The sequence below is a fragment of the Pleurodeles waltl genome, chromosome 2_2 (assembly GCF_031143425.1).
Source record: "Pleurodeles waltl isolate 20211129_DDA chromosome 2_2, aPleWal1.hap1.20221129, whole genome shotgun sequence".
NCBI classification, from domain to species: domain Eukaryota; kingdom Metazoa; phylum Chordata; class Amphibia; order Caudata; family Salamandridae; genus Pleurodeles; species Pleurodeles waltl.
This window is the reverse complement of record NC_090439.1, coordinates 909,076,929-909,083,104: the sequence shown is the minus strand read 5'-3', so window position 1 is coordinate 909,083,104 and position 6,176 is coordinate 909,076,929.

Below are 6,176 nucleotides of genomic sequence, written 5' to 3'. Positions count from 1 at the left end.
GGGGACCACATGGCCCTCCTTCTCATAAAAAAATAAATAATAATTAGGTCACGCCCTGGGTGATGTGGTTCCCAGGGCCAAAATCAGCCTGAGGAGGGGGTCATGCAGTCCTCCTCCCCCCCCAAAAATGTACATGTTTAGGCCAGGTCTTGGAGGATGAGATCCCGAGGTCAAGATCAGCCTGGGGGATCCACACAGCCTGCCTCCCCCCAAAAATGTAAATATTTATGCTGGGCACCTGGGGCCGATATTGGTTGAGAAGGGGGTGCATGCGGGGTTGGGTTATTATAGGCTGTGGCCAACCATAGCCACGCACAGCCGAAAGGCGTGGGCAGTAGTGGTTGGATTAATATATAGTGATAAAAATTACTATACGTTAAAAAAAAACATTTCACAGAAAAAACAGAAGATGACAGGAACGTTATAGTTAGGAAATAGAATTAAAAAAAACATAGAAATTCAGTTAAAAACCAAAGGTTACAGGGACATAAAAACCACAGAAACATAGTTATCTAAAGTAACTATAACTTGTGTCCTAAGGTAACGTTAACTCGCACCCTCGCCATGCACTGCTAATTACCCCACTCATGACATCTTTGATAACATCATTGATAATATCAAGGTAATATTTGCAGTAAAACTTTTGATGAAAAAACTGTGCATGGGGGTGGAGCGAGTTATACTTACCTTAGGGCATGAGTTGTAGTTACTTTAGATAACTTTATATATATATATATATATAGGTATATATATATATATATATATATATTTTTTTTTTGTAAATATATATATATATATATATATATATATATATAGATAGATATCGTCCCTAGTTTCTATAGACAAAATGTATTTTTACATGCCCCAGGGACTGCCACCTCCCTTTGGCGCCAGTTCATGAATCTTCACATCTTAAAAAAAAATTCCAAACAAATTTGACGCTCATGTCAATGTCTGTCTGGAAAGTTTAGAGGTGATCCGTCAAGCGGGGGGCAAAAAAAAGACAGGGGTCCCACAACACTTTTTCCCATGAATTTTTACTTAGAGATTTTGAAGAGGAATAGCGCCCAAACCACTGGACGAAATTAACACCAAATTTGGCAGAAAGGTAAATCTTGGTGCAGAAAGCAACCTTTTTGTTATGTGATGTGAATCTGTTCAGTAGTTTTTGAGTAAATAAAGAAAAAACTAATTTGAATATATAGGGATGTGAAGCCCCCACTAACCCTCCCTATCTCGTGCTGAGATCTGATTGGATGCCAACACTTCAACAAGAAAGGTTTGGCAGCCATTTAGGGACTCAGCTCCCAGACAAAAATATAAAAATAACAAAAGGGGCTTGTGTAGGGCCACCCTGAACCCTTAGCTCTGGTGTAGCAGTTCAAGAGGGACACCCTAGAGAAGAAAAGCATTCGGTTTTTTGAATTTTTGACAGAAGGTGCAGAAAATTCAAAATTAAAAAGAAACTCAGGCTTCTGCACTTGTTTAAGTGCAGCCTCCAGGTGGGCTAAGTCCTAGGGGCATTGAAAATTTTAATGTGGGGTGCCGTCCAGCCCCAACCACAGTCCCGGGGATCGCCACCTCCCTGGGCAGATTGTTGAATGAAATGTTGGGCGGGCTGTCCCTCCTGCAGCCCCAGTGACTACCACCTCTCAAGGGCACAATATGTGTAAAGAAATGAGGGGGGCCACCCCGACCCCCTGCAGCCTGGGGACCACCACCTATCTGGGGAAGAATATGTTTAAAGAAATGTGGGTGGTTGCCCAGAGCCCCTGCAGACCAAGGGACCGCCGCTTCCCTGGGGCTACAATTAAATAAGATTGGGGGTCTGTTTCGAGCCCCAGGCATCACCACATCCCCAGGGCTATTTGAAATTATGAAGGGGGCCGTGCGCCCCTTGTGGAGCCAATAATGGCCCTAGGGACTGCCACCCCACAGTGCCAGCTTCTGCTATGTCCTGGGGTGCCCACCCCCAGGACATAGCTGTTTATTTTGACTTGGCAGGAGCTTTGACAGCTCCCATTAAGTCAGAGCTAACATTCCTTGTCAAACAGCTCTTGCGTGCTGTGAGTGGAGGTTTCCCCTGTTTCCCTGCCTCCACAGATACAGGCAGGGAAATAGAGGAAACAATTCCTCTCACGGACAGGGAGTTGCATGCTTAGCACCTCCCTGTCTGTGACAGCAATGCCGGCTGCAACAGGAGGTGGGGAGCTGACTGGAACAGTGGGGGCCTTCAGGCTCCCCCCGTGGTCCCCAACATTTGACTGGGTGCCCTGGAGGACACCCAGGTGACATGGCCAGAACCAGGATTGGCTTGGGGAGGGGGGTTGCACAGCCCCCACCCAAAAAGACATGTCTACGCCGTGCTCGAAGGATGGGGTCCCCATGGCTGAGATCGGTCCAGGGAGGGCCCCCTACCCAGAAAAGAAATTACTTAATGCTGGGCCTCAGGGATTGGGGTCCCTGGGGATACAATTGGCTGTTGGAGGGGGGACATGTGCCCCCACCCCATCCCCCCAAAAATTAGGACGGGCCCCTGAGGTTCCCAGGGCCCAAATTGGCTGGAGTTGGGTGCCATGCGGACCTGCACTGTGCACGGCCAAACGTCTTGCACAGCATGGGGTTGGATGGTTAAAGGTGTTGGCCACAGGGACTGGCTGGAGGCCATGCCTAACTGCCAGTCCCACCTCGCATGTGTGAAGGTAGTGTGAGGTGCAAGTTTGGGTGGTTATACAGGTTAGCCACAGGGCCGGACTGCAGCCCAGGCCCTGGAGCCAACCCCCACTGCACAAGGCCAACGGCTGTGTGCTACGCAGTGTTGGCTGGTTATAGGGGGTTGGATGCAGGGCCTGTCCCATCTACTAGTAGCTAGTTATAGTTACCTTAGGGCACGAGTTATTGTTACTCGAGATATCTATAATAGGTGAATTTCTATTTTTTGGTACGTTTAAATTGTGAGCCTAAGTACAACATCCTTGTAACCTTTGTTTTTTTATATATATATATATATAATAATGTGTGTATATAAATAATTGTGTTTTGTATGATCTCTATGTATAAATATAATTTGGCATATGCACTTTAATAAAACATATGAGTTAATGTAAAGGGACATCGTGTTGATTTAGGATGCAAAGTTGATAAGTATATATTTGGAATGTCACCTCGGAAGATGCAGGAAGATGCAACATATGAACATTGTGTGTTTTGTACCTTGTATCTTAACAGACAGAATTTACATCTTCAATTGCACTTTACAAGAATAGTTTATCTTAATTTTAAGTAAATATATTGCACATCTATGTTTATTGCATTTAGCACTTTATCATCTTTGTAATTCATAGAGAAAGAGTTTACATTGTTGGGCAATTGCACTTTTAAAGAAACATCTACCTCATTGAATATTAGCACAATTAAACATATGCACTTCCTGAAAGGGTACCTCTCAAAGGCAACCAATATATTGTTCTTGGAATTTTAAAGAGAACCAGTTCCTAAAAATACTTAATCATCATGAATATACAAATTTATTATAAAGTATTGTGATTGAAGAGGTCTTAGTTGTGCATGAACAGGGCATTTGGTATGTTACCCAACATGTCCATCTCTTACTTCAATATTTTTCATACTTTACCTAATATATTTTTGTTTAATAAGGTGATAAATAAGAAGAAAAAAAATAATTGATAGAACAGTTATGATCATGAATCTTGCCATATTCTGTAGTAAGATATTATGTTTGGTTTCCTTATATTATTGTTGAAATGGAAGAAATGATGATAAAATGGCTGACATATATGGAGACCAAACAGTGAGAAATTTGCAGTCTAGTGTTTTTAAAACATGATTGTGGTGGAGGCTATCTCTTTAAATTGACACTGTATACACACAGACCATATGGTCTTGTGGAAGGCTGTTAGCCAAACATGTCGCCCAAACCTGGAATCAAAGAAGCAAGCAAATAACAATTCTTTCACCTTACTCATGGATTGCTGTGTCACCTACTCCTTTTTTTTCATCACTGAATGTTACTTTCGTAAAGGAGGTCTTATTTGATGTAAAATAAATATATATATATATATATATACACACACATATATGTATATATATATATATATTTGTATATATATATATTTATATATATATGAACACAAAAGAGAGACGCTGCACTCCCGGAGATTAAATCAATTGAATATTTATTCCAAACAATAAAGCATTTTGGCACCACAACGCGTTTCGACATCCATTTTTTTCAAGTGGTTTCTGCCATCAAGAATAACAGGCGGCATGCTGGTACTTATAGTTCTCACTTTGGCTGCAGCTGAAAACGCTTACAAGGGGATTACTGTTACTCTGCCATTCATTTTATATATATATATATATATATATATATATATATATATATATATATATATATATATATATATATGTGTATATATATATATATATATATATATATATATATATATATATATATATATATATATGTACACACACACACACACACATACATAACATATTAGATATGCACACTCTGTTATATGAATAATTAGGATTTCGTCATATATATATATATATATTTATATATATATCATATGTAACAAAACATTTGCAGATGATATCGGCCCAGCAGTGGGTTACTTACTGCTGGGTATAGGAGTCCCAGATATGGCGGCACATGCAACACTTCACTCTACCCCCACCTCAGCCTTTGTTCCACCTACCCAAAACCCCTGCTGGGCCTGCAGTCTAATGCCAGAATGAGGGGGAGATGGTGCTGCTTATAAGAAAACTAGCTGCACTATCTCTGCCTTGCTAAAAATGAGGCATACGTGTAGACTGCAACATGCTGTTCACTCTGTGTTTTAGTGTGAACTGCATCACTTTTGTCATTTTTCTGAATGCAATGCATCTAACGTAATTTCACATAATCTGTGTGATTATGATACATGGATTTATATGAGTTACACACACCCCTAGTTGCTACCAGAGGAGTTGCTCAGTCCAGAGCTGGCCTCCAGGAGACATCCAGTCAGGTACCCCACCTTAGCTTGATCTTGGATGAAATGTGCAGGGTGAAAAGCAAAATGCACTGTGGAATCCACTGTATCCACAAAAATACATGGGGCATTTCGAAAAGGACTACTGGGTTATCTGTCAACCTTAATGCCAAGGTTTGCCTTAAAGCTGAATTTTCAAGGTGTCATTGTTGTAGGCCTTGTGCTAGGTTCTGAGAAAGATCTATTGTTGGAGTAAACCTTAAGGAGTAATTGGCATTGAACTCTGTCAATGTCTAGACAAAGTGAAGATCTGTCAAATGTTCTTCTTGATTGCCCAAATAAGACGTGACACCTCCAGAGAGGCCTGTTAAGAGGAAGAAGGCTACAAAGGGCAGAAAATGTCTCCTCAGCAACTTTGAGTACTTGATAGAGGATGATGACGAAAGCAGAACAGAATGCATCAAAACCTGCCTGAACAACAGGGTCTTTGAGGCAAGATTGACTATGTCATGCAGTAGGAAAGTCAAAATATGAAGCACAGCACTTTAAATGTTTCAGCTTATTACTAGGGGATCAGTCCCGAACTTAGGATATCTTGGGCCCTGTGCTGAGTATACTCTATGGGCCCCCATGACATGAGTCAAATTGTTTGTAATTGCTAATCGTTTTATTTTTGTAGATTGTTAGCAAGTACAAGAAGTAAAATGTAACTATACAAGTGCACCTGTACTAGAATAATATATAATGGTACTTCTTCATAAAAAAAGGGAAGCCTTAGTGAGTTCCACTAAGGAGTCTATTGCACATCTGAAACACATTGGAAAGGTGGCAGGACTTGAACTATGGTGCTCTGCAACAGAGAACGGGTAGATCCTACACCAAATTCGAGAGCTTGAGCTCCTAATCTAAGGCAGAAAACAGCTGACCACTCACAGCCTGAGCTTTAAAATGAGTGACACTCCAGGCTACAAGTTAAAACAATAATTTGAGTCATTCCTGACACACTTTGTTTGAACTTCTTATGTTTCAGATAATGGGGAAATGAAATGTACTTACTGGATATGAATGAACTGATTAATGTGTTCATAAATCGCTCAGCCCCGTGGTAGGGCACCATACACAATGTGCCACTCACATGGCTGTTTTTTCCTGCTGTGCGCATTTGAAAACTCACGC